General features: G+C 40.0%; 1 long non-coding RNA gene across 1 annotated transcript; it reads left to right on the forward strand.

Annotated features, from left to right (window-relative positions):
* Positions 1 to 10,972: 10,972 nt before the first annotated feature.
* Positions 10,973 to 12,612, forward strand: LOC136846442 (uncharacterized). The gene is made up of 2 exons (XR_010855386.1): positions 10,973 to 12,272; positions 12,494 to 12,612. It is a non-coding gene; the product is annotated as an uncharacterized lncRNA (long non-coding RNA).
* Positions 12,613 to 27,500: the final 14,888 nt, after the last annotated feature.

The following is a 27,500-nucleotide window of genomic DNA, read 5'->3' on the forward strand; positions in this document are numbered from 1 at the left end:
ATCCCACAAGCTCTCTTGAGGGCAGAGAATTTAAGGTCTCAGGAAAGAAATCCCACGACCTTCGTCTTCTCTGAAAGTCCAGCCAATACAATCTTTTACTCTCTCTCTCTCTCTCTCTCATTCACACACTCTCTCTCACACACACACACACACACTCAGGCATACATACAACTCTTTTTATATACATGGTATATATATATATATATATATATATAGATATATATATATATATATATATATATATATATATCCATCATCGGTATATATATATATATATATATATATATATGTATATATATATATATATATATATATATATATATATATATATATATTTATATATATATGTGTGTGTGTATGTATGTATGTATGTATGCATGCATACATACGCTTTTAATCAGGTGACAAAGAATTAGTCTTTACAATCACAAAAAAGAAAAAAAATAATGACTGCTCAGAAACTACAAGATTTATCTATAATATTTTAGGAGACAGAGAAATGCATTTGACGTTGCAGATTCTGAATAAGTCTCGTAAAAATGAAAGAAACTCGTTTTCATCCCTTGTGTGATACATCTCGTCCATCTGTGCACCTGCCACCTTCAATTCCCTTTACACGTTCCCCCGAGGAACATTATTTCGTCTAAAAACGTTTCTCTCACTATCACGTCTTTATTCTTAGCAATTATGACACGAAAGTTCCCATAAAAGCTTAATCTCAGAATTCCTGTTCAACTATAAATTATAAATCGATTACATCGATTACAAAGAGTCGAAAGGATTTAGAACCACAGAAACATCACCAAGTACAAAGCGAATCGTTACAATTCCTCCATCCTCATAACAGCGAGGAATTCTTCATGAATCCTCACCGCAGAGAAATGACGATGCAGAGCAGAGCATTATGAGGAATCAACTATTCATGACGGGGCGGAATCAGCAGGAAATTCGTGTCATGAAGCGAAGGCTGTGAGGGAAGGGAGGAAGAAGCAGCTGCCTTAACTATATAGCTGGTGCCTTGGGTCATTCGTCTCTGCAAGTTGGGAAAATGGCATTTCTGATTATGTATGTGTGTATGTAAGTACGTATATGTGTGTGTGTACATACAAATATATGTATATATATATATATGTATATATACTTACATACATGCATACACAATATACATACATAATATATATATATACATACATACATGCATACATACATGCTTTCTTATTAATTAAAACACACACACATATATATATATATATATATATATATATATATATATATATATATATATATATATATATATATGTGTCTCTGTATGTGTGTGTGTGTGTGTGTGTTTATGAATGAAATGCGTGTGCTGGTTATTTTCTGTTCATTGTGTTTAAGCTTTTTACGAACAAAAGTTTTGTTCCTTGTTATATTAATGACAGTACTACAAGAATTTTCGAATAATAATAATAATAATAATAATAATAATAATAATAATAATAATAATTGCGAAAGAGCTGAGCCTTATGAAAACTTTGTTGCATATAGAAATACAGAATCCCACTGAAATTGACTCAAATGTATTTATCATTAACTGATAAATATCCAGTCACAAGTGAATATTAATGGCTTCCCATGATGGCTTTCCTGAAGGTGGTTGGACATTTGAGCTGTAACACTGAGGTCATATTTGGTCTCAGGAACAAGAACCACCTTCTACAGGGATTTCTGCAAGGATCGTGGATGCAGGCAGTCAGTTTATTTATCTGTCTATCTATCTATTTACATCTTTATATATATTTACAAACACACATACTATATATATATATATATATATATATATATATATATATATATATATATATATATATATATATATATATAATATATATGTATATACAGGCATTATTTGCACCAAAAGAACTTCAGGGAACATCCCAGAAGCAGGCCCTGAAATAGGAATATAGAACTTGGGCCAAAGTTCAAGCACTGGGACCCACGAGGTCATTCAGAGCTGAAAAAGAAACTGAAAGCAAAAAGGCTTGAAAGGCGTAACAGGAGGAAAGCCTCAAAGCAGTTGGACATTATGCAACAATTGCTGGGGAGACGGTTGAGGAAAGTAAGATGGAAGAAAGAATTTGAGCGGAGGCACAGTAAAGGAATGAAAGGGGGTGGGGTTGCACCTAGGGGCCGAAGGGGCGCTGCAAAGAACATTAAGTAATGCCTACAGTGCACCGCGTGATGTGCACTGACGGCCCTACCAGGACGGAATAACAAAGGTGAGATCGTCGGTCGCTCGGTTCCCGCACTGTGACGTCACAGGTGCGCGTCGACTGGGCAGTGCACTTAATGATTATGTTTCGACAGTAATTTGTTGCTATGCTGGTGTTCACAATTTCCATACAGGAAAATATCTCTCTCTCTCTCTCTCTCTCTCTCTCTCTCTCTCTACCACTAAAAACACAGCTATATCAAGATATCTAGGTTCTTACCATACAGAATATAATCTTGTTGGAATACAAATAACGAAAGTAACTAGGGTGTATGAATATAAAAAAAAAAAAACTTTCCAGACCTTTATTGGATTAGCGTAGTGTTCTTTTATTTACAAAAAAATTACTGAAGGTTTTTTTTTAATTTTGTTTACATTTTTTAAAGAAATTCTGACTTCCTTTCAGCATTCAATAACTTCACCCTAAAATGTATTCAGCACCTAATAAAGAACTTCATTACTTCCCCTGGAACATCAATGTTTAATTCCCTGAAAATATTAACTAATTTCGTAATTCCATCAACACCTGGTTTCAACCGTTCCCCACGAAAAGATTTAAAGAGTTGTTCCATTTCCTTTAAATTATTGAAGAATTGAGGACTGGGCCTAAACAACACTTTCCTCCTCACTTAGGAGACCCAGTCGTTGTTTAGGCCTTCATTATCTGGGAATCGTAAGGAAGGATATTTATTTATTTCTGTACTTGTGAGCTGTATAACCTCCCAGATAGTTCAAGGCTTCCATTTCTATACCATTTTCAGACTCTCCTCCAAGATCTACAAAACCCTCTTCCTCCAGCTCATTAGGTAGACCTACCTGAGGAATTCTCATCAAGAGATGAGCAGAGACACATAATTCAGAGTCTAAGTCAAAAGCCATTTAATTCTCCATACACTACGTGGCTCATCAGTAGGTCTATGCTTTTATTACCAGATTCAACACTCTGACCCCACGGTATCCCTTAGTGGGGTTCTTAAGAAATAAAATATCTAGGCCTAATTATTGTCTGCACAGGAAGACTACTCAGAAGTAGGTCACTGCGCATAGGCCTAATCACCTGTTCGAACAACTTTACATTCATAAAAAGAAAGTATGAAAGAAAAAAATTGGATGGCCTTAATCCGATAATTTCTTTATTCGTTGCATAGGCTAGGCCTATTCTAATTTTGCACTTCATTTCAAGAATTTAGTCCAGGCTACTTATCAACCGAAGATATGTCACTAAAAATTGCACTAATGAGATTCTAAACAAATTGTTAAACCATACCCAACTTTACGCCCTTAAGAGGTAAATTTAAAGAGGAACTTCGGGGTTTCTTTAACCTGTGATAACTTCTCTGGTGAAGTTGTGGTAGCAGTTCATGTTGAAGATTTCTTTCGTAATCTTCTGTCCGGAAATGGACAGAACAAATCCTGGCCTCCTTAACATTAATGCTATCACTTCTCTGACATGTATTCATCCATACTTTGGACACCTCGGGGTCTTTAGAGAACCTGTGAAAACAAATCCCTTTGTCTGGAACTATTAGTGCACCCAAATATGGAACACACGCCCATAATCGTGAACTGCAACAATGCGACTAATGGCTGTCAAAACCAAGACGGAGTGACAAGTGCATCGCCCAGTCGATGTGCTCCTGTGACGTCACAGAGAGAGGGAAATTAATGATCGGATCCCTCGGTGAACACACCTTATGTTATTCCGTCTTGGGCCCTGCAGCCCCCACCCCCCTTACGGATAGACGCAGAACTTGGTAGTTAGGTGTGAAGGAAAAAACTGTCTAGAATAGGCCTAAAACTACTTATTTCAATTATTTTATAAATGCCATTTGAGTGATAGGCCTACTGTGTAAAAATATTAGTATTTCCCTGTTAAAGTGGAGAAAACCCTTAGTTATGAAACCTTACTATGACAGATTCTCTACAAGTCCCCGAGAGGTAGACCCTTTCCTGTTCATTTATCTAATTTATCATTATCCTAAGAGGCAGTTGGTATATTAAAAAATCAGTGACGATATAGAAGTCGCTTTTTAAAAGAAAATGTCGGTAGCATCAATTTTCTGGAAATATCTCTTGTGGTTTCACCTGATTTAGTTTAATGATCCTCCTTATGCATGTAATGTATAAATACCTTCGATAACAAATCAGTGAAAATAAATGTTAAGTTTAGAAAGTTTCCAAGTTACTGATACTGTATTTTTTTCTGAATATATATTACAGAGCGTTCAATAGGAAAAATGATAGAACAACATATTGCGCGATAATATTACCCTTAATTCTAAAGCGCCCTACAGACTAGCATACATGTATGATCAAATTGGCGTTGGACAATCCAGTTTGAGAATGTAGAGGCTTGTTTGAAGGATTGAACAAGCAGTTTGAAGCTAGCTTGTCCAACAAGACGTTTGACCAGCATGCTTGACGAGTCTGTAGTGGTGTTTGATCATACATGCTCATTTGGTCACCATCAACCATGGCGAATACACAGGATAACCAAGAATTTTGGATAGAGTTCATTGAACTCTATCAATCATTTCCATGTCTTTGGAAGGTTAAAAGTGAGGAATACAAAAATAGGACACTAAAGGCAAAGTGTCAGCAAAAATTGCTTGATAAATTGAGAGAACACATCCCAAATGCCACCAAGGATATGATATTAAAGAAAATTAACTCTCTTCGTACTAGCTACAGGAGAGAATTAAAAAGGTGGTTCAGAGTGAGAAATCTGGTGCTGCAACTGAAGACATGTATGTACCCTCCTTATGGTTTTTCGGTGCTCTAAATTTTCTCCGAGACCAGGAAATTCAGGAAGAAGGGATATCTACAATAGACATTGATGAAGAGGTGTGGAAATATTCAAACACATTTAATGCAATGTATATTATTATGATTAGCAAGAATTCGCTAGCAAATTGCCTCCCCTCCCCCCCTCCTTTGTTGTTGTTGTGTTTCATTTACTGCCAGCCGGCCGATCGATAGACCATCTGTCTATCGACTTAAAAACAAGGGTTAAAAGATTAAAGGCGCTCCCATTTTTGATAAAGATCTTTCCTTCGAGGCAAAAGTAATCTGGCTTGGGCGTTTCTCCTACAGGCCAAAACCTCCCCTGCGGGCAGCAGGTGCAATGAGTCAAAGCATCTGTGTTGGGCGCACCCCCCCTGCCCCAAAGGAGGATAAAGCAAAAGCCCACGAGGTCTCCTCGCACACGCGGGCTGGAAGATATGGAGTGAACTTGTGAAGACGTCCTCAACACCTGGCCCCATCGATGCCCTTGCATCCTAACCACGTGGCCCTTTCCAAAGTATACTTCTCCTCGTGCCCCTCGACCGTATTCCTCGAGCCCCACGCCATTGCTTGGAGTTTCAAAGGAGTCCCCATCGCCTTGCCGCTTTACGGAAGCCCTTGCATCTCACCACGTGGAAGAAACTCGTCCTCGGAAATCGCAAGTCATCCACGGACCGCCTTCTACGCGCCCTCGGAAAATCTGCTAAGGTAAAGTGCCCTGGAAGAGCCCCATTTCAGTCACGCTTTTGTCTCGTAATATTTTCTTAAAGAGAAAGCCAGAAATCTCCCTTGTCTAATGTCCGTGCGCCTCTTGCATCGGCAATATTAATTCTTTATTACTCCTTTGGCACCCTCAGTGCAGCTTCGAATTCATTATTCTTTTGTCTATTTTCATTACTGGCGTATAATGTGCATATCTCTCATTTCAGAGGATCCTATCGTGGAAGCTTCTCGGGCTGTGGCTGGAATTCCCCAGTTTCATTCAATCTACTGAGTTCCTCTTTCCCGTACTAATGTCATTTATGTAAATACACTACTTTAAATGTGCCCACGTGTTTTACGTAATATTTCCCTCAGTAACCAGAGCCCTATGCTCATATGAAATTCTCCTTTGTTTTCCTCTTTTTACGTTTTCCCGTACCCACGAAGTCAGAATCACAAGGCTAAATTAACTTAAACTGTTGCTACCTGTCTCACAGAGTATATTTCAAACTAAAACCACGGAAAAACGTAAAAATGGCGACCTGGCCATAGATCTCGTTTTGCAGTTGCAGTTCCCCTAGTGTTGCTTTACTGCATTTGCAACTTGCCAGATCAGCTATTAGCAAAGCTAAGCTGGGTACGAGACAATTACGAACCTTTTGTGTAAAACCAGCACACAGATCCAGAAAATTCCACGTAAGTAATGTGTTTATCTTAGCAAAAACCTTTTTACAATCGTGACTGTTCCTAGGAATTAGAAATAGGGACGCATGTAATCACTGAGAGAAAAGAACCGCCGTATTAGATTCGTTAATGCATGCCTTTCAGGATAGGTAGTTAGGAAATAACCAGTGCTAACCATCCTTTGCTTCGAGGAATAGTGCGAAAATTCCTCTGTGTTAAAATCTTTGCCATATCTTTTGCTTCGAGGAATAGTGCGAAAATTCCTGTGTTAAAATCTTTGCCATATCCTTGCTTCGAGGAATAGTGCGAAAGAAATTCCTCTGTGATAACTTTTACTTCGCATTTCGAATGAGCGAACTGTTATTTAGGCGCGAATAAATTCCCACGTGGGATACGACGAAGTCAGCTTGCATTGCTGAAAATTCTCTCAGTGTAGTTAGAATTCGAGCTAGGTGTTAGGAAAGCGAAATTTAAACTCCGCTTATAGGGAAAATTACTAGGCCGTTGTATTGTTATCCTCTCAGACGACTGGGAAATTCCCCGGAATCCCAGACGGTGTATAAATATACGGGTTCATTCATCCCGAATCTAAAAATAACTCCGGTGATGGTCAGCCGTCCTTCACCACCACCCCCAAGGCCCATGCCCGCGTGTGTAGCATTTTTTGTTTTCCCCATTCATTTCCCAGCATACATTTTTCTTTGGGTTTCCCGTTAGTAATTTCTAAGTCCTAAGGGACGAATCGTAATTCAAGTCCTAAGTGACTCCTAAAATTCTACGTCGTACGTGGCGAGAATTCTCCAAATTCCACAAATTCCAAGTCCTAAGTGACTCTAAAATTCTACGTCGCACGTGGCGAGAATTTCTCCAAATTCCAGTCCTCAGAGACTCCTAAAATTCTACGTCGCACGTGGCGAGAATTTCTCCAAATTCCAGTCCTCAGAGACTCCTAAAATTCTACGTCGCACGTGGCGAGAATTTCTCCAAATTCCAGTCCTCAGAGACTCATACAAAAATTCTACGTCGCACGTGGCGAGAATTTCTCATTCCTGCGGGAACCCAAGATTAAGTCCTTTTGAGACATTATATAGTGTAGTTCACACACATCTAAGCCCTTACGGGACTGATCATTCTAGTTCGTTAGAACAACTCCTTAACTTCACGCTACAGCCGGCCAAGTCCGAGCGTGACAAAACCCAACTACGTCTTCCGAGACACATATGACAATTCGTTCGCCAAGAACAACCACGTCTTTCCAAGACATATCAAATTTTAACAAGTCTCCTCAGACTTACTAATCACCTGTCGTATTCAGACAGATCCATTCGCCTGCAGTCTGAACAATTGAGTGTTTCAGATTCCTGCAATTGAGTCTTTTCAGACAACCTGAGTCTTCTCAGACATATCATATAACCATTATTTCAAAATGGCTAATACCAGAGCCCAACAAAACGAGGATTTCAAATTCTACATGTCCGCTGGGAAGGACATGGGACTATCGGGGCAAGATCTGAGAGCATGGGTTCAAGAACGAGTGGACGATGCCAAGGCGGAGAGAGCAAGAGAACGTGAAGAAAGGGAGAGAGAACGTGAAGAGAGGGAGAGGGAACGAATCGCTCAAGAGCAGGAGAAGGATAAAGAACGTGCAGAGAGAGAGGGAAAGAATTGCCCAAGAACAACGAGAGGAGGAGAAAGAATCGCTCAGAGCAGGAGAAGGATAAAGAACGTGCAGAGAGAGAGAGAGAACGAATCGCTCAAGAACAACGGGAGGAAAAAGAACGTGCAGAGAAGGAAAAAGAACGTGCAGAGAGGGAGAGAGAACGTGAGGAGAGAGAGAGAGAACGCGCCCATGAGCTCCAGGTGCTAGAACGACAGCACGCCACCCCCCCGCCCCCTGCCGCGGGAATGAGTGCCCTCAGCCAAGCTCACTCGTTCATGCCAAAATGGACGGAGTCCGAGCCTGAAGTATGGCTTGAAAGGGCCGAACGAGTCCTGGAGTGCTGCGATCTCTCCCCCGCGGAACTCTCCCTTGTTCTCACTAAATTCCTGGGCGGAAAGGCCCTCGTTGCCTACCACGCCCTTCCCGCAGACGATCGGGGAAACTGGGAAGCCGTACGCCAAGCAGTTACGAAGGCGTACGAGATTACGAGCGGGTGGAGGAGACGTTGGAGAGAGCAGCCCAGAGAAGCAGGCCAGACTTGGTCCGATTGGGCGTATCATTCGGAGCGGGCGTTGACAAAATGGCTCGATTCCGAAGGAGCCACTAACACCGCCGAGGTACTCGAGCGGTTTAAATTCGAGCATTTCCTGCGCTACGCCCCTCCTGCCCTCGCCACTCATATAGTGGAAAAAGCCCCAGCAACACTCACCGAGTGTTGCCGAATAGCAGATATGTGGGAAACCCACCACCCTCAAGAAGGATCCATGGGGCGGAAGATAAATCCCCCGTCCCTCCTCGGAGGTTCAAATTCCCACAAAAATGGGAACTCGGGCAAGCCCCTAACTTGCCATTATTGCAAGAAAACAGGGCATTCCTCCGAACAGTGCCGGAACAAGAAACCGGCTCCTCTCTCTCCCGGAAAACCGACAAATAACTCGCCTGCGCCCTCCACAGGGGCAGCGCGGAAAGACTTTAGCCAGACCTTTTGCACGGCGTGCAAGGTCTATGGCCATTCTCCCGCATGGGCGAAATGCCCACGCAATAATAAATCAACTACTCCCACCGTCGCCTTGGCCGTCACAGATCCCCAGTCATTAGGCCCTCCCGCCGAAGGGCCTGTATACGTGGCCCCTCCACGAGGTAGCGAGCCCGCGCGCCGAGTCACTGCTTTCGAGGACTCGGGCGCACAAATCTCCCTCATCCGAAGGGACAGAGTTCCCTACGGAGCTATCGTCAATAGACGAAAACTCGTCACGATCGAGGGAATAAATCAATTCAAGATGATACTCCCTACGGTCCAATTGAGAGTCTCACGACCTCACCAATCCAAAATGTGCAATCTTGCAGTAGCAAGCCATCTCCCCGGAGGCTATGACGTCATCCTGGGACAGGACTTCCAGTCCCTGCCGAAATCACGACAATCTAGGGGTCCACATTCCCCGAATCATTCCGCGGGCGCGAGTAATCCTCCCCCGCTTCTCCCTCAGCCAAGACTGGCGCCCCCTGGGTACCAGAAGGACGTGCAGTCCCCACCAGTGCCACCTGAGTACAATGTACAGTGGCCCCTCGATCGGTTCCCGATCCCATTCCAGTGCCCGGCCCTGCCTCAGTGCCAGTGCCAGGGCCCCAATCAAATCTCCCTTCAGGAGATGCCAAATTCCTGCCGGTGCCACTTGCATGCCCCGAGCAGGGCCAAGCTTCGTCCGTCCTGACCGACGGCCCAAGAAACCTCTGATAGCGCCTGACTCTGCCCTAGTGCCAGCGCCAGAGCGCTACGCCGATCTCCATTCACGGGATCAACTCAGGACCCCTCTCTTCCCCGGCCTGGCACCGCTACCAGCGTCGGTCAGAGAGACGGTTCCTCCCGACCACCGCGGAAGCTCACCTGCAGGTGCGGCCTCGCAACCCGTGCCTGAGCTGGTCATCGTTACCTGCGAGCCGCTCACGCCACCCCCGACCGCCTCCTCTCTGCCTCAGCCCGTCGCCGACGCAATTGCAAGTCAGGATTCTGCCATATCTCCTTGGCCGATGAACTACAAGAGCCGCGACGGATCATGGTAGAACCCGCACGGAACACTCCTGCGTCAGCTGTCGCATCAGCAGGCCCAGGTGGTACTCCGTGCCGCCCTCCGGTCGCGGGCCCTCCGCTTCCCCGGCCGAGGACGACTGTCCCATTAAGAAAGGCTCGAGGCGAAATTACCACGGGCGTGGGAATTTCCAGGTAGTTACAAAGAGCTCTAGAGCTCCCCATGGCACCTGTGCCACCATTTCATCTTTCGAAGGTCTTGGCACCCTAATCCAGAAGGGGATGTCAGGCCCTCCTCTATCTTCTTCCATTCCTCAGGAACTTCTATCTCTTATCATCTTCTATTAATCTTCCCTTAAATTATCCCCACAAGAGGCAATTAAATACGGGATACCATTCCCCACACAATGTATAAATCATTAAGAATAACAGAGTGAGAAGTGGCACGCCCTTGCGCCCATACCTTGGCACCGGGCGTGCGTGTCAGCCCCTCCTGAAGGAGTCGCGCCCTTCGGGTGCACTTTCCTCGCCCTGGGACTGAAGTGATAGTCCGGGCCGTAATTTATAGGCAAAGGACGATAAATTCCCGCCTAACACAATAAAACCCTCACTCTTTTTCCCTTAGCTCTTCTGCCAATATCATTTACTTTCTTTTAGTCATTTAGTTATCTTTATTTTAATGAATCGCGAGTCATAAACTCTTGCCTTTGTGATTTAAATGCCCCTTTGTAAGCTCTGAGGACGTGTCCCGCCTTCATATGCGGTCAAGTTTCATTCGTAACGTCTTGGTAATTTTCCTTTTGTTATTATTATCCCTTTTCCCCTTCCATTCCTTCCAAGATCGCTGTTTGTCCTACCCACATCTTTTGTCTGCTCGCCCCGTCATAACATTGAGTTGGCAGTAGACGCATAAAATTAGCGTAGTTTAAGGTTAGCGAATTAAAACCTCGCGAATACTCTCGCCCGCACACGACTGTCAAATTCCCGGTGTGTGGGTCGTCCCTCACCTCGCGTTGAACGATAGCTGGGCAAAGCACATTAAAACGAAGATAAGTTATCAATGCGAATATGTATAGTCATTACAGTATCGCGTAAAAGGGGATGTCATTTACAAAAATAAACGCTGTTTTCTATTTACACAGCCTCTTCAAGGCAGATTGTACTAACCGCATGCATTTTATCTAAAATTAAGTAACCGTGTATTTTAATTCTTGAACAATACCCATTTCTTTTCATTTGTTGGCCATAGCCTCATATGCGTGGTCCTATAATCTTAATTAATTCACAATTGTTCGAGTCACTTTATAAAGTTACAGTGGGTAACCAAATCTAAAGTAATTATTCTTTTGCAAGTGTTTAAACCACTTTGCGTTCTGTTAACGAAAATTGTCCCAATGTGTTATTAAAAGTAACCAAGCTTCATAAAACCCTTAGGAGTAAAAAGTTCATTGCAAGGCAGAATGTAGAGTAACGTAAAGCATTTGCCGCTCATTCTGAATATCGATGTACACACCCGAAGGAGGTATGTACATCATCTTGTATGGGGAGGTATTATGATTAGCAAGAATTCGCTAGCAAATTGCCTCCCCTCCCCCCCTCCTTTGTTGTTGTTGTGTTTCATTTACTGCCAGCCGGCCGATCGATAGACCATCTGTCTATCGACTTAAAAACAAGGGTTAAAAGATTAAAGGCGCTCCCATTTTTGATAAAGATCTTTCCTTCGAGGCAAAAGTAATCTGGCTTGGGCGTTTCTCCTACAGGCCAAAACCTCCCCTGCGGGCAGCAGGTGCAATGAGTCAAAGCATCTGTGTTGGGCGCACCCCCCCTGCCCCAAAGGAGGGGATAAAAGCAAAAGCCCACGAGGTCTCCTCACACACGCGGGCTGGAAGATATGGAGTGAACTTGTGAAGACGTCCTCAACACCTGGCCCCATCGATGCCCTTGCATCCTAACCACGTGGCCCTTTCCAAAGTATACTTCTCCTCGTGCCCCTCGACCGTATTCCTCGAGCCCACACGCCATTGCTTGGAGTTTCAAGGAGTCCCCATCGCCTTGCCGCTTTACGGAAGCCCTTGCATCTCACCACGTGGAAGAAACTCGTCCTCGGAAATCGCAAGTCATCCACGGACCGCCTTCTACGCGCCCTCGGAAAATCTGCTAAGGTAAAGTGCCCTGGAAGAGCCCCATTTCAGTCACGCTTTTGTCTCGTAATATTTTCTTAAAGAGAAAGCCAGAAATCTCCCTTGTCTAATGTCCGTGCGCCTCTTGCATCGGCAATATTAATTCTTTATTACTCCTTTGGCACCCTCAGTGCAGCTTCGAATTCATTATTCTTTTGTCTATTTTCATTACTGGCGTATAATGTGCATATCTCTCATTTCAGAGGGATCCTATCGTGGAAGCTTCTCGGGCTGTGGCTGGAATTCCCCAGTTTCATTCAATCTACTGAGTTCCTCTTTCCCGTACTAATGTCATTTATGTAAATACACTACTTTAAATGTGCCCACGTGTTTTATGTAATATTTCCCTCAGTAACCAGAGCCCTATGCTCATATGAAATTCTCCTTTGTTTTCCTCTTTTTACGTTTTCCCGTACCCACGAAGTCAGAATCACAAGGCTAAATTAACTTAAACTGTTGCTACCTGTCTCACAGAGCATATTTCAAACTAAAACCACGGAAAAACGTAAAAATATATATTTAGGTAGTTTTTTTGTACACTCTGTAGATACAGATACAACTTTCAGTATATCCAAGTAGTATCAATTTATATCTGATAAACCTGATGTTATCAGAGATAATGGTAATTGTCAGTGTAGAGAATCACATATCTTAATGATAGTACATCAAATAATGAAAATAAATAAATCATGGTTGCGGTCTACATAATTATTAATGTAGCTTCCAGTGTATTAGAGTTCGTGAATGTATTATATATGTACTGTCAGTATGTCTACAACAATGCACAAATAATTACCTATGTTTAGCTAATTTGCTAGATTTGTAAAGCACAGGAGTACACAATGCACAGCTACCCTAAACAATATGTAATCAAGCTATATAAATTCTAGTTCAGCTATAACTTCCATGTGATCCTACATACTTGCTAGGGCATCCATCCTGGGCCATTGAAATACTGACAATACTTATTGCGTACATCCTTGGCTGACAAGGATTGTTCTCCATCTCCACTCATATAATTATGCAAGTAGCAACATGCAAGGATTATTTTGGACACTTTAGTTGGGGATAGATTGATTGTCGAGTGTAAAATACAGAAACCTAGATGACAACATGCCAAAGGTCCTTTCCACTACATTTCTGGCTCGTGACACCCTATAATTGTATATCTGTTGTTCTTTAGTAAGATTGGCATGACTATATGGCTTCATGATATTCTCCAACAGAGGGAACGCATCATCCCCTATTAAAACATAAGGAACAGGATCAGTTGTTCCTGGTAGAGGGCTTGTGCAGGAATGTGTAGTTTATCCTCTGTTAAGTCCTGACTAAATCTTGTGTTTCCATAAACACCCCATCTGAGACTCTTCCATTTGTTCCTATATGTACCATATAAGGAACTGACATTTTGGCATTAACTATAGCCATTAAAACTACACTAAAAAGTACCTTTATAATTATAGTAGTAAGAACCAGAGTTATATGGCTTTGTAATTTTAACATGTTTTCCATCAATAGCTCCGAGGCAGTGAGGAAAGTCCCATTTCGATCAAACTCTTCAGACACTGACATCCATTCCTCCTCGCTCTCTGGTATCTGTGAATATTAATAGGATACATAAATATCTTCCAAATAATACCCTTTAAATGTTAATTTGGTTACAAATTCATTATAGAATGATACTACTAAAGATATCATCAAAGGAACACACACACAATCCGGCCCCTTTTTTCTCTCTTTCTCTGCAGAATTAACTTTTAGATATTTTTTTCATCAGTCATCTAAATGCCAATGGAAATGTTATGAATCCCTGGGGGTTCACAGAACCAGTCTGCCAGATCCAGAATTTTTTTGTGGAGGGGGTGGGGAGGAAAATCTTCCATTTATATATATATATTTTGTTTTTATTCACAATCAAATTCTCTAAATATATATATATATATATATATATATATATATATATATATATATATATATATATTTTTTTTTTTTTTTTTTTTTTGCTTGAGGGCAGGGGGATCACATCCTCACTGACTGTTTTATTAAGCTTAGTTTGGGTCCGTCTTTAGTACAATCTTTTTTTTGGACCAGTGGGAGGATGCATCCCCATACCACCCCCTGGATCCGTCCATGTCAGAAACCCGAGAGTGAAAACCCGTGCTTTAGTTAATTTCTTGACACAAGACACATTTGTCTGTAATGTTAAGATTTTTATATGATGTTTATCACAATATATAATGTAATAATTGACTTTCAACCATTCCCCGTGTTTCTAGGTACCAGGGACCTCTGGATGTGACACACAAAAATCCACAAAGAAAAGAAAAGTTGCTGCTGAGGGGAAAAAAATAGAATTACTAGAGTTAGCTTGTAAGCACCTTGAAAAGGACGAGGGTGTGGATCCATTAGGACAGAGCTGGGCAGAGGAATTAAAAAATTAGAAGAAAAACCAGCAAATTTACGCTAGAAAAGCTATTGATGATATATTATATGAGGGCCGACTCAGGAGACTCAACATGAACTCGGTGAAAATTAATGAACCACAACTCTTACGATCAGTACAAAAATCAGATCATATGAACACTGTAAGAGTAATCACTCATCCTGTTGTCAAGGAACATAGGTCCATAGAGGATCTATTAAATGATCCACAATTTAGTTAATATGACTGAGTACCAGTAACTGAAATATAAGTAGCCTACATAATGTGAAATTTATTTCTCATACATTCATGTAATTAATTACATACACTATGTTTTTATGTATATACCGGTAAACAGTATTGTTATATTTTTGTTTAAACTTTCTCTCTCTCTCTCTCTCTCTCTCTCTCTCTCTCTCTCTCTCTCTCTCTCTCTCTCTCTCTCTCTCTCTTTTCTCTATCTCTCTTTCTCTCTCTCTCTCTGATATGCAATGACATTTGCTTACACCTGTGGTAAATATTATTTTAATTTCATAAGCTGCTTCCTACAACTGTAAAAGAGCAAATGATAAAATAAGCATTCATCAATTTGTTTTTTTACCTTACCTTTATTACATCTTTTAGTGATGACACTATAGCATCACACGTCTCTATCACAATGTTTGCAAGACTCTGAGGAGAGATGCAGCACGCAAACTTCAGATCTTCGAAGGAATCTCCAGTTGCAAGAAATCGGAGAGTACATAACAATCGTTGACTTGCTGGTATAGCATCTCTGAGTTGTGTTGTCTTTTTCTCAATTATTGGTGAAACCATCGTCAGCAGGTTCATAAATGTGTCGTGGTCCATTCGAAGGTAATTTCTATAGTCTTCAGGTGATGATACCAGTAGCTCATTTAACAGGCATTGATGAGACAGTTCAGATCTCTTCTTGTACCACTCTTTCATCCACAATCGTCTCTTTTTGTTTTTATCGTCGACTTATTCGCTGGCAAGCGCCAGCAGAATAGCTATACAAGCTTTCCTTTTGCTCATGCCTCCACGCCTCAATGAAATGTACTGACGTTTGATCATACATATTATCAGTCTATGGCAGTGTATGAACAAACATGTTGGTCATACATGTTTGACAGTCTGTAGGGCGGGTAATACTAATGCACCAAAAATTCGTGGTAAATACGATAACTTCCCAAGGGCCATACGAGTGTCAGGAGAGGCAGGCAGGAGTGTTCCAGGACCAGGTACCCGAGCTAACACTAACAGCCCAACTCATGATAAAGTTAGTCAGTCGTTTGGCGTTGCCCGGTGCTATCCTGTTGAATCAGAGCGCGTTTAAAGTGTTTATTTAAATTTCATTCCTCTGTTCGTGTGTTCTGGTGCTGTCGCTGAGCACTTATATACTATTACTGAAGTGCACAAATATTTAAAGTGTCCTTGCGAGGAAGCGTTCAAATAAGAATTCATGTACGAATCAAAATCCCGGTGGCGTCAGGCAAGGGGAGACGACGCCACACAGCAGCAGAGAGTAAGTTCTGTCATTTAAAGGTTTCAAATGACGTTGCTTTAACTCTGCACCATTCTGGATGTCAGTGAGACTAACAAGGGACTAAGCTAAGTTGAAAATAAAATGGTTCGTGCAGGAATGTTTAAAATAAATATAGGCGCATATTTTACTTTTATAGGCCTAATAACAGACGATAAGCAACAAGTAACATTTAAGATCCTTGGGTAAAATTTTACTTGAAACCATTCGAGTATTAAGTTTGAAATTAAAAGGGTTCGTACAGGACAATTTCAAGTAAGTATAGATGTATGTTAACTTCTATCGTCACAGATAATAATAAACAATAGATAACGTTGATTGAGGAATTGAAGGTAAAATTCTACTTTAAACCATCACATTTTGGACATGGAAACGTTGTTTTCTAAGTTTTAATGTGTACGTTGGACTTTATGACGTTCGTTTATTGATTTGTAATGTATATAATTCCTGCTCCACTCCCAAAAGAGCCGTGTTCGGTAAAACATAAATAAAAGACGGTAAATATCTCGGTAACGGTAAATTTGCAATAGATTTGAGCGTGAGTTTTTTACTAATGTTAAGGAGACTTTGGATGACCATATAAACCCCAGTATCAAATAATCGTGTAAACTTGAATAATACGGAATTTACCGTACATTTTGAATAACATACACCCTAAAACCACTCTGCTATCCCATACACACAAAAACAGTCAAGTGTATGAGATTAACTTTCATATTTAAGTGGTTTCGCTCCAAGTGTTGAGTCTGAGCGAAGAAGCTTTGACAGTCTAACAGCCTCAGAAAAACTCAAAGCTGAATGACAGTAGGCTAGCCTAGTTGTTTTAGTCGTTAAATTGGAACTGCTTCTTTGCTGAGTCCTGGCCTGGGAAGTACGGTGCAGTACGGTACATTATTTATGTTAAAGTATGGTATTAAATTTATCAGGTACGGAATGGTATTTCTGGTAGTGTACTGTACGTCATTTTTCAGGTACGATACGGTATTTTAGTGTACGGCACGCCAGATACGGTACGGTATTTGTTAGTGTACGGTACGAAATTTTTTTTTAGGTACGGTGCAGTACGGTATTTCGGTTAGTGTACGGTACGACATTTTTGAGGTATGGTACAGTACGGTATTTCTGCCGGTGTAAGGTACGAAATTTTTTAGGTACGGTATGGCATTTCTGCTCTAGTAGGGCACGACATTTTTCAGGTACGGTACGGTATTCGCCAGTGTACGGTACGATATTTTTAGTTACGGTACAGTACGGTACGTTAATTTTAGGTACGGTACAGTATTTCGGCTTGTTTACGGTACGACATTTCCCAGGTACGGGAAAGAGTAAATAGACCTTACGGTACTTTTAACCATTGTTTCTAGTTGCTATCCATCCGGCAGTTTTTTTTTTTTTATCAATGATTGCTCTTTACCTTATTTAATTTTCGTTATTTCTGTTGTAATGACTTGTTTTGTTCAGGTAACTGGAATTGACGATACTTTCTAAAACTTGCTTTCCTTTGTCGACAGTTAGCCTTGTGACTTTGTATTTATTTAAGAGTTGATAGTTAAGGTTACCATGATATTGGAATATATAAGAGTGAGTGTTCATATTTCCCCCCATAAACAAATTTTATATATATATATATATATATATATATATATATATATATATTCCGAAGTAATCAGAAATATACATCATATATACAGTATATATATGTGTGTGTATGTACAGTATGTGTATGATTATATATATATATATATATATATATATATATATATATATATATAATATATACATATATATATATATATATATATAATATATACATATATATATATTAATGTATATATATATATATATATATATATATATATATATATATATATAGAGAAGAGAGAGAGAGAGAGAGAGAGAGAGAGAGAGAGAGAGAGAGAGAGAGAGAGAAGAGAGAGAGAGCGAGAGAGAAGAGAGAGAGAGAGAGAGAGAGAGAAGAGAGAGAGAGAGCGAGAGAGAGAACGATCGTCTTGTATCCAATTCGCTATATCTAGGGAATACCTTAGACACAAGGGAAATTATAATTGATAAGTGCTTCGTCGCCAGTGGGATTCGAACCTCTCCCTGGTTTAGAAACAACAGCACAGTGACTTGAACCACTCAGTCAGTGATTAAAAGTCACTGTACATCGTCGTTTCTCAACTAGGCAGCGTTCGAATCCCGCTGACAGTTATGTAACAAATACCATTTCTAATTTATTTATTTATTTTAGGATAACGTCATAAACATCAATGTTGATCCTGGGTTGATACTGATGCGTCAGATCACGATGAAATGGATCATAAATTCATCCAGTTAAAATGTTTGAATTACATTCATAATTTTAAGTCTTATTCAGCAATTACTGTTTTTTTTTATTACGAAGTTTCCCAGTTCTAAAACTGAAAAACCATCCTTAGTGTTATTCACATCAATAGTATAGACACCTTTCCTGCAATGTATTGCTTTGCATAATGCACACGTTCATTGAGAGGGGAGACGCTTTTTGAGGGGGGTGTCTTCAACATCATTAAGTTCTTGTCTCAAAAAGCGACTCCACTCTTAATGAACGTGTGCATTATGCAAAGCAGTATATATAATGCAGGAAAGGTATACATACAATGGATATGAATAACACCCTGTATTTTTTTTTTTTTTTTTGAACTGGGAGCTTCGGAATTGAACAAAACAAAATAAGGAATTACTGAATACGGCCTCAGGTCAGAAGGTAGAACTTCCAGAGTTGGAAGGTACAACTTCCTAGTGTCAGTAGGAAGTCAGAAGGTACAACTTTCCTGAGTTAATAGGAAGTCAGAAGGTAGAACTTTCCTGAGTTAATAGGAAGTCAGAAGGTAGAACTTTCCTGAGTTAATAGGAAGTCAGAAGGTAGAACTTTCCTGAGTTAATAGGAAGTCAGAAGGTAGAACTTTCCTGAGTTAATAGGAAGTCAGAAGGGTAGAACTTTCCTGAGTTAATAGGAAGTCAGAAGGTAGAACTTTCCTGAGTTAATAGGAAGTCAGAAGGTAGAACTTTCCTGAGTTAATAGGAAGTCAGAAGGTAGAACTTTCCTGAGTCAATAGGGAGTCAAAAAGTAGAACTTCCCTGAGTCAGTTGGAAGACAAAAAGTACAACTTCCCGGAGTCTTTTGGAAGCCAGAAGGTACAACTTTCCTGAGTCAGAAGGTACAACTTCCCCGAGTCAGTAGAAAGTCAGAAGGTACAACTTTTAACTTTCCCGAGTCAGTAGAAAGTCTAAAGTAGAACATTCTGACAGAACTTCCCTGAGTCAGTAGGAAGTCATAAGGTAGAACTTCCCTCAGACAGCTGGAAGTCAGAAATTACAACTTCCCTGAGTCAGTAGGAAGTCAGAAAGTACAACTTCCTGAGTCAGTAGGAAGTTAGAAGGTGCAACTTCCCAAAGTCAGTAGGAAAACAGAAAGTGGAACTTCCCTGAGCCAGAAAGCACAATGAAAACTGGCCGAAAAAGAGTGGAAAGACGACGTATTGAAAATTTTAGTGAATTCACTTGACGACTGGATTTATACGAATTACTTAAATGAGGAAAACCATTACTCTGTCATGTTTTATGACTAGACAAACCAGCAGCAAAATTGGCCGAGGTTTCTGACAAATTGGAACATTTCTATTTTAAAGTGAAACTGAATCCTTTAGCATGTCCAAGAGTGTGTGAGAAATAGATCGCCTACAAGTTGATGACTGCTCACCCACTTCGAAGAAACTCTAAAGTTTTCAATCTCTCCCTCGTTTCAATCGTAGAAAATCAATTTCCCTGTGCAACTGACGGGAAGATCCCAGCTATCAGTATAATTAATTGCAAAAGGAGTGAAATAGCATTCCTGGGAAACATCTGCTCTCCTTTGCAGCCTCCTAATTCTATTTCCTCTCCTTCCCTCCAGAGGACCTGACGTAATTTCACTCATCTGAAATTTTTATATATTTTTATCTCGCCTTATTTCCAGGGCTTCCCCTTACGTGTGTATCTTCCATTAAAGCGAAAGGATATTCCCAATTAGGTGCCACTTGTTAAGGAAAAGTAAATTTTGCCCCGAAGGTTTTTGGCCTCGTTTGTTTGTTTTGGGTAACTGCTTTTGGGGGAACACTGGGTTAAGTTCTGTTTCTTCTGCTGTCAGGGATTTTCATTCACTCGAGTCGATTAGAAGTAAGGAGTTCCTTGTATCTTGTTAATGGCCATTGGTGATGTGGATGGGTGTTTGAAGTCGTATTTGGAAAAAAATGTTTTGTATCAACTCCTGAAACCGCCTGGGGTAAAAATGAAATATATATAAAGTACTAAAGGAAACGGTCGCTTTTGTTGAAAATTGTTCGACACTCAATTTAGTATTGACTGATGGGTCTTCTCTACCACCCTCTCCTTGTTAACAATTTGTTCCTCGTTCATTACTAATATTGACGAAGGACCCTCTGTTCCAGTGACATGGCATCCAAAAAGCCTTATGTGACGGATGAAGATAAATGGATACGGTCATTCTATTTCTGACATTCCACTGGCTATTATTCCTAGAGAGGTTTCAGATATATATAGTTGGAGCTAAACCTGTAAGTGTTATATACACGCCCCCAGCCATTGTGATATATCTGTATGTTCCCTTTAACGCTTAAAATAACTGTTTGTATATAGACTCGGGCCAAAATGGAAATAACAGTACGAGATTGGGTATCTAAAACAAAAGTTATATGAACCCATATTACTGACCAGTCGTGGTTTAATGGTACACAGAGACGGAATTATATAAAAAAATAAAATAGGCAATTTTAAAACATGGACAAAACACTAAATATATATATAATATATATACATATATATGTATATATATATATATATATATATATATATATACATATCTATATATATATATCTATATATATATATATATATATATATATATATATATATATATATATATATATCTATATCTATATCTATATCTATATATATATATATATATATATATATATATATATATATATATATATATATATATATATATATATATATATACATATATATATATATATATATATATATATATATATATATATCTATATATATATATATATATATATATATATATATATATATATATATATATATATATATATATATATATATATATATATATATATATATATATATATATATATATATATATATATATATATATATTCATAGGAAGGACCTCACAGAAGGCGTTGGCCAGACGGGGTGCAAGAATAGTTTCAACATTTCCCTAACCATCAAAACCAACGTGAGAAGAAATGGGAAGCATTTTGTGCAAATTATCGCCTGCTGTCGATCAGATGTCGATTGGGGAAGTTATCGTGACTGCTGGAAGAAGCAGCCAATTTCATCCTTGGCTCCAGATTATTCGTTTTTCCTTTTTTAAATGCAATTGCAGGTCGTAATTGAGGTTGATCTTTTATCATGTGAAACACATTCTCTCTCTCTCTCTCTCTCTCACACACACACACACACACACACACACACACACACACACACACACCAATAAGTATCATCTTGTTAGCCCATGAAGTGTCATTACGTAACAGTAAGAAGACCCATGTTGTTGCACCAAAAAGAAATTTGCTGTCAGTGAACGAACTGTAATGTTGTCACACTATTAAGGCCTATGTTGTCACACCAAAAAGTAATGTCAGCCTATACAATGTCATGTCATATAAGAGGGCCTATGTTGTCACACCAAAAAGTAATATGGTGTCAGCCTATGAAGTGTCATGTTTTCACACTAAGAAGGTCTATGTTGTTGCACTAAAAAGTAATATGTTGTCAGTGAATGAAATGTAATGTTGCCATATTAAGAAGGACCATGTTGTCACACCAAAAAGTAATGTTGTTAGCCCATGTAGTGTCATGTTGTCACACTAGAAAGGCCCATGTTGTCACACTACTAAGGCCCATGTTGTCACACCAAGAGTGATATGTTGTCAGCCTATGACATGTCATGGCACACTAAGAAGGCCAATGTTGTCACACCTAGAAGTAATATGTTGTCACCCTAAGACGTTTCATGATACCACACTGTGCAGGCCCATGTTGTCACACCAAAAAGTAATGTTGTCAATCTATGATATTTCATGTTGTCACACTAAGGCGGCCTACGTCGCCGCACCAAAAAGCAATATGTCAGCCTACGAAAGGTCATGCTGTCACACTAAGAAGGCCTATGTTATCACACCAAAACCCATGAAGTTTGTATTGTCACACTATAAATGCCAATGTTTTCAGACCAAAAGTATCATGTTGTTAGCCCGTGAAGTGTCATGTTACACTTTGAAGGCCCATGTTGTCACACCAAAAAGTAATATGTTGTCACCCTATACAACGTCGTGTCACACTGAGAAGGCCTATGTCATGCCAAAAATTAATATGTTGTCAGTTAAAGAAATGTCACGTTGTCACACTAATAAGGCCTATGTTGTCACACCAAAAAGTAATGTCATCCTATACAATGTCATGTTGTCACACTAAGAGGGCCCATGTTATCACACAAAAAGTAATATGTTGTCAGCCTAAGAAGTGTCATGTTTTCACACTAAGAAGGCCTATGTTGTTGCACCAAAAAGTAATATGTTGTCAGTGAATAAAATATAATATTGCCATACTAAGAAGGGCCATGTTGTCACACCAAAAAGTAATTTTGTTAGCCTGTGTAGTGTCATGTTGTCACACTAAGAAGGCCCACGTTTTAACATCAAAAAGTGCTATGGTGTCAGCCTATGAAAGGTCATGTTGTCACACTAAGAAGCCTCGGGTTGTAACAAAAAAGTAATATGTTGTCAGACTATGAAATGTGATGTCACACTAAGAAGCCTCATGTTGTCACACCAAGAAGCCTCATGTTGTCACACCAAGAAGCCTCATGTTGTCACACCAAGAAGTTCTGTGCATAACTTTTACCTTTCACTTGCAAAGAGGGTGTTGTCAGTGAATACCATTTGCCCTGATGCTTATGAAGACATTTGTGGGAGAAGGTGATTCAGAATACTACAGGACTCTCGATGGATGTTTCAAAAGATCCTGTGATATTGCAATTGCTGAGGTACTAATTGTTCTTAACTTATGAATAAACGATATAAAAATATGGTCAAATTGTACCCCATACCTTTTTGTCATTTTGAACTGGAAAATTTCATTATCATCCCATGTTTTAATGTGTGCTTGCAACGTTTATGACGTTAGATTAGTTCGTAAATGAAAAACCTAACCTCACCTCTCCTAACCTAACCTAACCTAGCATAGGGTACTCTGTCCTTACCCTAGTGAATATTGGTCTGAAAACATTCCATAAATTTACCTTATCTGAATGAGAACTGTCAGTGGGAATAATGTCCTTTTATTTCAGCCCTTTTTTTCCCACCCAAAAACCCCACTTTCCCACTGTGGTCCCAGGGATTGTGGGATATGACGGTGGGGACTCATTTGCGAACGAATATAATTTCAAAAACGTTCAAAATAAAACTCAACACAGGACAATATATCTTCAATCCAAACTGCAACAATGGTTTAAAGTGAAATATTACCGAAAAATAATCTATACGATCAATTCGGCTGGATATTTTTATTAAGATTTCTCTCTCTCTCTCTCTCTCTCTCTCTCTCTCTCTCTCTCTCTCTCTCTCTCTCCTAATCATAACTAGCATGTGAGAAAAACTGCACTTCCAAAATGACAACCCTAAAACAGAAAAATTACATAATCCCGAAAATACATTTTCAACCGTTATTTTGTTATTTTCGCTTAGTCTTTAATGTATTTCGTAGAGAGAGAGAGAGAGAGAGAGAGAGGAGAGAGAGAGAGAGGGGGTCTGGTTTACGTTTGGTGGCATTCAGTTAACCTGACATATATCAAAATTTCAAGCCACTTACTGAAAAAGAAGCCATTACTTATGATTGACATGAATAAATAACACAAATAAAAGATTTTTATCAAACACATTCCCCTTACCTTCTGAGACTGTAGACTTCCCCATTCCCTTCTTCACGTCTTCCGTGCCCTTGGGAACGCCATCATCTGAGTACCTGATATGCCCCTTTGGGTGGCAGCCTGCCCCTCAGCTGCTTAATGGCTGCTGTAAACTCAGGTACGGCTTTGGTATCCAGAAATGGCGAAGTCGCATTGAGTTTTTATGGTTAATATCCAAAAGGTGTATTAAATGAATGAGCTGGTTCTTCTTGATGTTTCTGTCTGACAAGACACCTTCACCAGAGCCATAGTACCACAGGCTAGCCCATACTATCACCTAATCAGGTTGCTTTGAGGTATAAATCAACAGTGTACCGGGGGCATGGGTATCGACACCTTACTGTATACGTGACCGGGATCAGTTCCCAGTACTGTGAAGGTCGCCTCGTCTCCCCAAAGGACTCTCCTTCAGTCCTACGCTTCTCTTTGATCGTAGGATATTGAAGGCTTTCTCCTAAGGACTCTCTTTCAGTCCTACGCTTTCTTCTTTGACCATAGGACATTGCATGTTTTCTCCAAAGGTCCTACGCTTCCTTCGTTGATCGTAGGACATTGAAGGCTTTCGACGGTCACGAAAACTCTTGAAACCCAAACAATCAAACCCATTCCCTCAGAGGTTGGGTTCTGTCTCTTCATTTCTGCAGTTCAGGAGGCCTTGGATTTGCAGATTTGCAGTCAATTGTCTTACAGTAAGCTTTTGGTTTTATACGTTATCTGTCTGCGTCTTCCTGGTCCCTGGTATAAGGGCATAAAACTTGCCCCCATTCCTTACTTGGGGAATGAAGCGGTACACTGGTCGCCCATAAACCCCGATGATTTTCCCAATTTCTCTAACTTTCTGCTCAGTCTTGGCAAGATTGATGATTGCGCCCACACCAACACAACTCGTACTACTTCTGGTAGGGTCTAATCGAGAGAGAGAGAGAGAGAGAGAGAGAGAGAGAGAGAGAGAGAGAGAGAGAGAGAGAGCCGAAATGTGAGCAATTGAAGGGAACAACACGAAAGGCGATTCGTTTCGGCAACACTCCACTCAAACCCACTCCGGACACGAGCTCACGAGGCACTGAAAGGGGACTGGGGAGGAGGAGTGTGTGCCCTGAAGAGAAAGACTCATTCTGAGGGGTGGCAAAAATTTGGCAAGATATAAGGGACTTGTGTAATGTGCCTTTAATTTAATTAAAATATTGCACAACAATAACAGAAAGGTGGTTGAATAATCACCCAACAGCAACATGATTGTATACAACGTTATGAAGCATTTTTACTAGTTTTATTTCCAAATTCCGTAATATTTTAGACGCGATCGATTTGACATAAATATTTCCTTTGTCGTTTAATAAGTCCATTTGAGGTGATTCCAGATTATGCCATTTCAGTATTGCTGCAATACACGATCATATCCATTGACATTTTCCAGATCGCTTTGGACCGTTCTCTTGTTTCACCTCTGCCATTCCCTCCTCTGTCTTCTGTCTATTTTGATCGAAATTTAGGTATTACAGTAATACAGATATGACAGCTGTACGAATATTTAATTATCAGGAAATTTTGCTTTATAAACGTCGCTAAAATTTAAACCTTTAGTCTCAGTACTAGTGATTAATAGTTTTCAAACTCACAGCTTCCGAGGAAGACCGACTGGTTCATTTGTACGAGTAACTGGCGGTGCAATGCCCGTGTTCGTACACGATAAAAACAGACTCCAGTTAAAAATCAGTTACAGGTGTCATCTTAAAATGAATTAATTTATGAACATTATACATAAATACACTATTATATAATCATACAATTGTTGATGTAATCCAATTGATTAATTATTTTACACAACCACAAAACAAGACAAATGACTGAAATTTGCACTACATTTCTTTCTGGAAATATGGAAATAACTGGTATTAAACTCTCTCTCTCTCTCTCTCTCTCTCTCTCTCTCTCTATATATATATATATATATATATATATATATATATATATATATATATATATATATATATATATAACCACCAAACAAATGTCTTACGATGTACTACAATCAATAATGATAATAAGAATGATGTCCCTACCTGAAGCACTACCCTATCATATAACAATTATATCATCAAAAACAATACCATACCATATAGTACTATTATTACAGTAGTAATAATAGTAATGTCATCACCAAAAAGCATACCATGCAAAAAACTATAATAATAATAATAATAGGTTCTATTGAATATTATTGCTGCTTCAGCTGCATTTATTTTGTAGAAGACTTTTTCTATTTTCCTTATTGGTGGACTTCTCTTCAGTGGAGGTGCGTGTCTATTGATTTTCGTCCTATATTTGTCATTTCATGGGGAAAAGTCAAAATCTGGATTCTGAAATTCTTTATATATTCTATACAGTTAGTTATATACAATTGTTGCCGCGACGCGTTTCGACGAGACTCTTCTGTCATTCTTCCAGCAGGAGCTAGTAGAGGACTGATAGATTGCATAGGTCCTTCTGAATTTATACAGGTTGTCCTTCAGCGGGGGTCATGGATGGCGAATTCTGATTGGTTGCAGTCAGCGAACTTGTCAAATTCTGCGGCGAAGCTCGATCCTGACAGATCTTCGCAACCTGGGAATGTCATTCATTCCAGCGTTCCATTGGCCTGCCGTTGCGTGATGTCATGCCGGCTGACATCATCGGTAGTTTGGCTGCTATTGGGCTGCGGATGAATGATGTCATTATCTACTCTTTTTGTCGTAGTCGGGGGATTGTCTCGAAGGGCTCCTCTCGCTCATCAGGGCATCTCCATTTTCAGGGTTGTCGTTTTCAGGTATTCGTTGGATTTGGTGGGTGTTCTGCATTATTCTCCTTAAATTCGTGGGTAGGAGCGATGCCTCCTGCGTCGTATTCATTGTTATTTTCTCTCGGCAATCTTGAGCGCCTCTAGCAGGCGCAGACGTCGAGGGTTGGATTCTCCCGATTATACTTACATTTTGTATAATACTGTAGGGTTGGAGATGGTCTGCGCTTTTTTTTTAATATCAAATCATAAATCCCAGGAACTTGCGTCATAGATCTTTGCACTCTTTTATTAAAGTTGCGGAGTCTGAAGTCGTGGGCTGTTAACAGCAGGCAGGGTCATGTAGTGACGGAATTTGCAAGTTTTGGCTCTGAGTTTAGTCAAGAACCTAATTTAAATGATCGTGGGTGTCTTAGCGGGACATCTGAAGT

This window comes from Macrobrachium rosenbergii, chromosome 15 (genome assembly GCF_040412425.1).
Source record: "Macrobrachium rosenbergii isolate ZJJX-2024 chromosome 15, ASM4041242v1, whole genome shotgun sequence".
Classification (NCBI taxonomy): Eukaryota; Metazoa; Arthropoda; class Malacostraca; order Decapoda; family Palaemonidae; genus Macrobrachium; species Macrobrachium rosenbergii.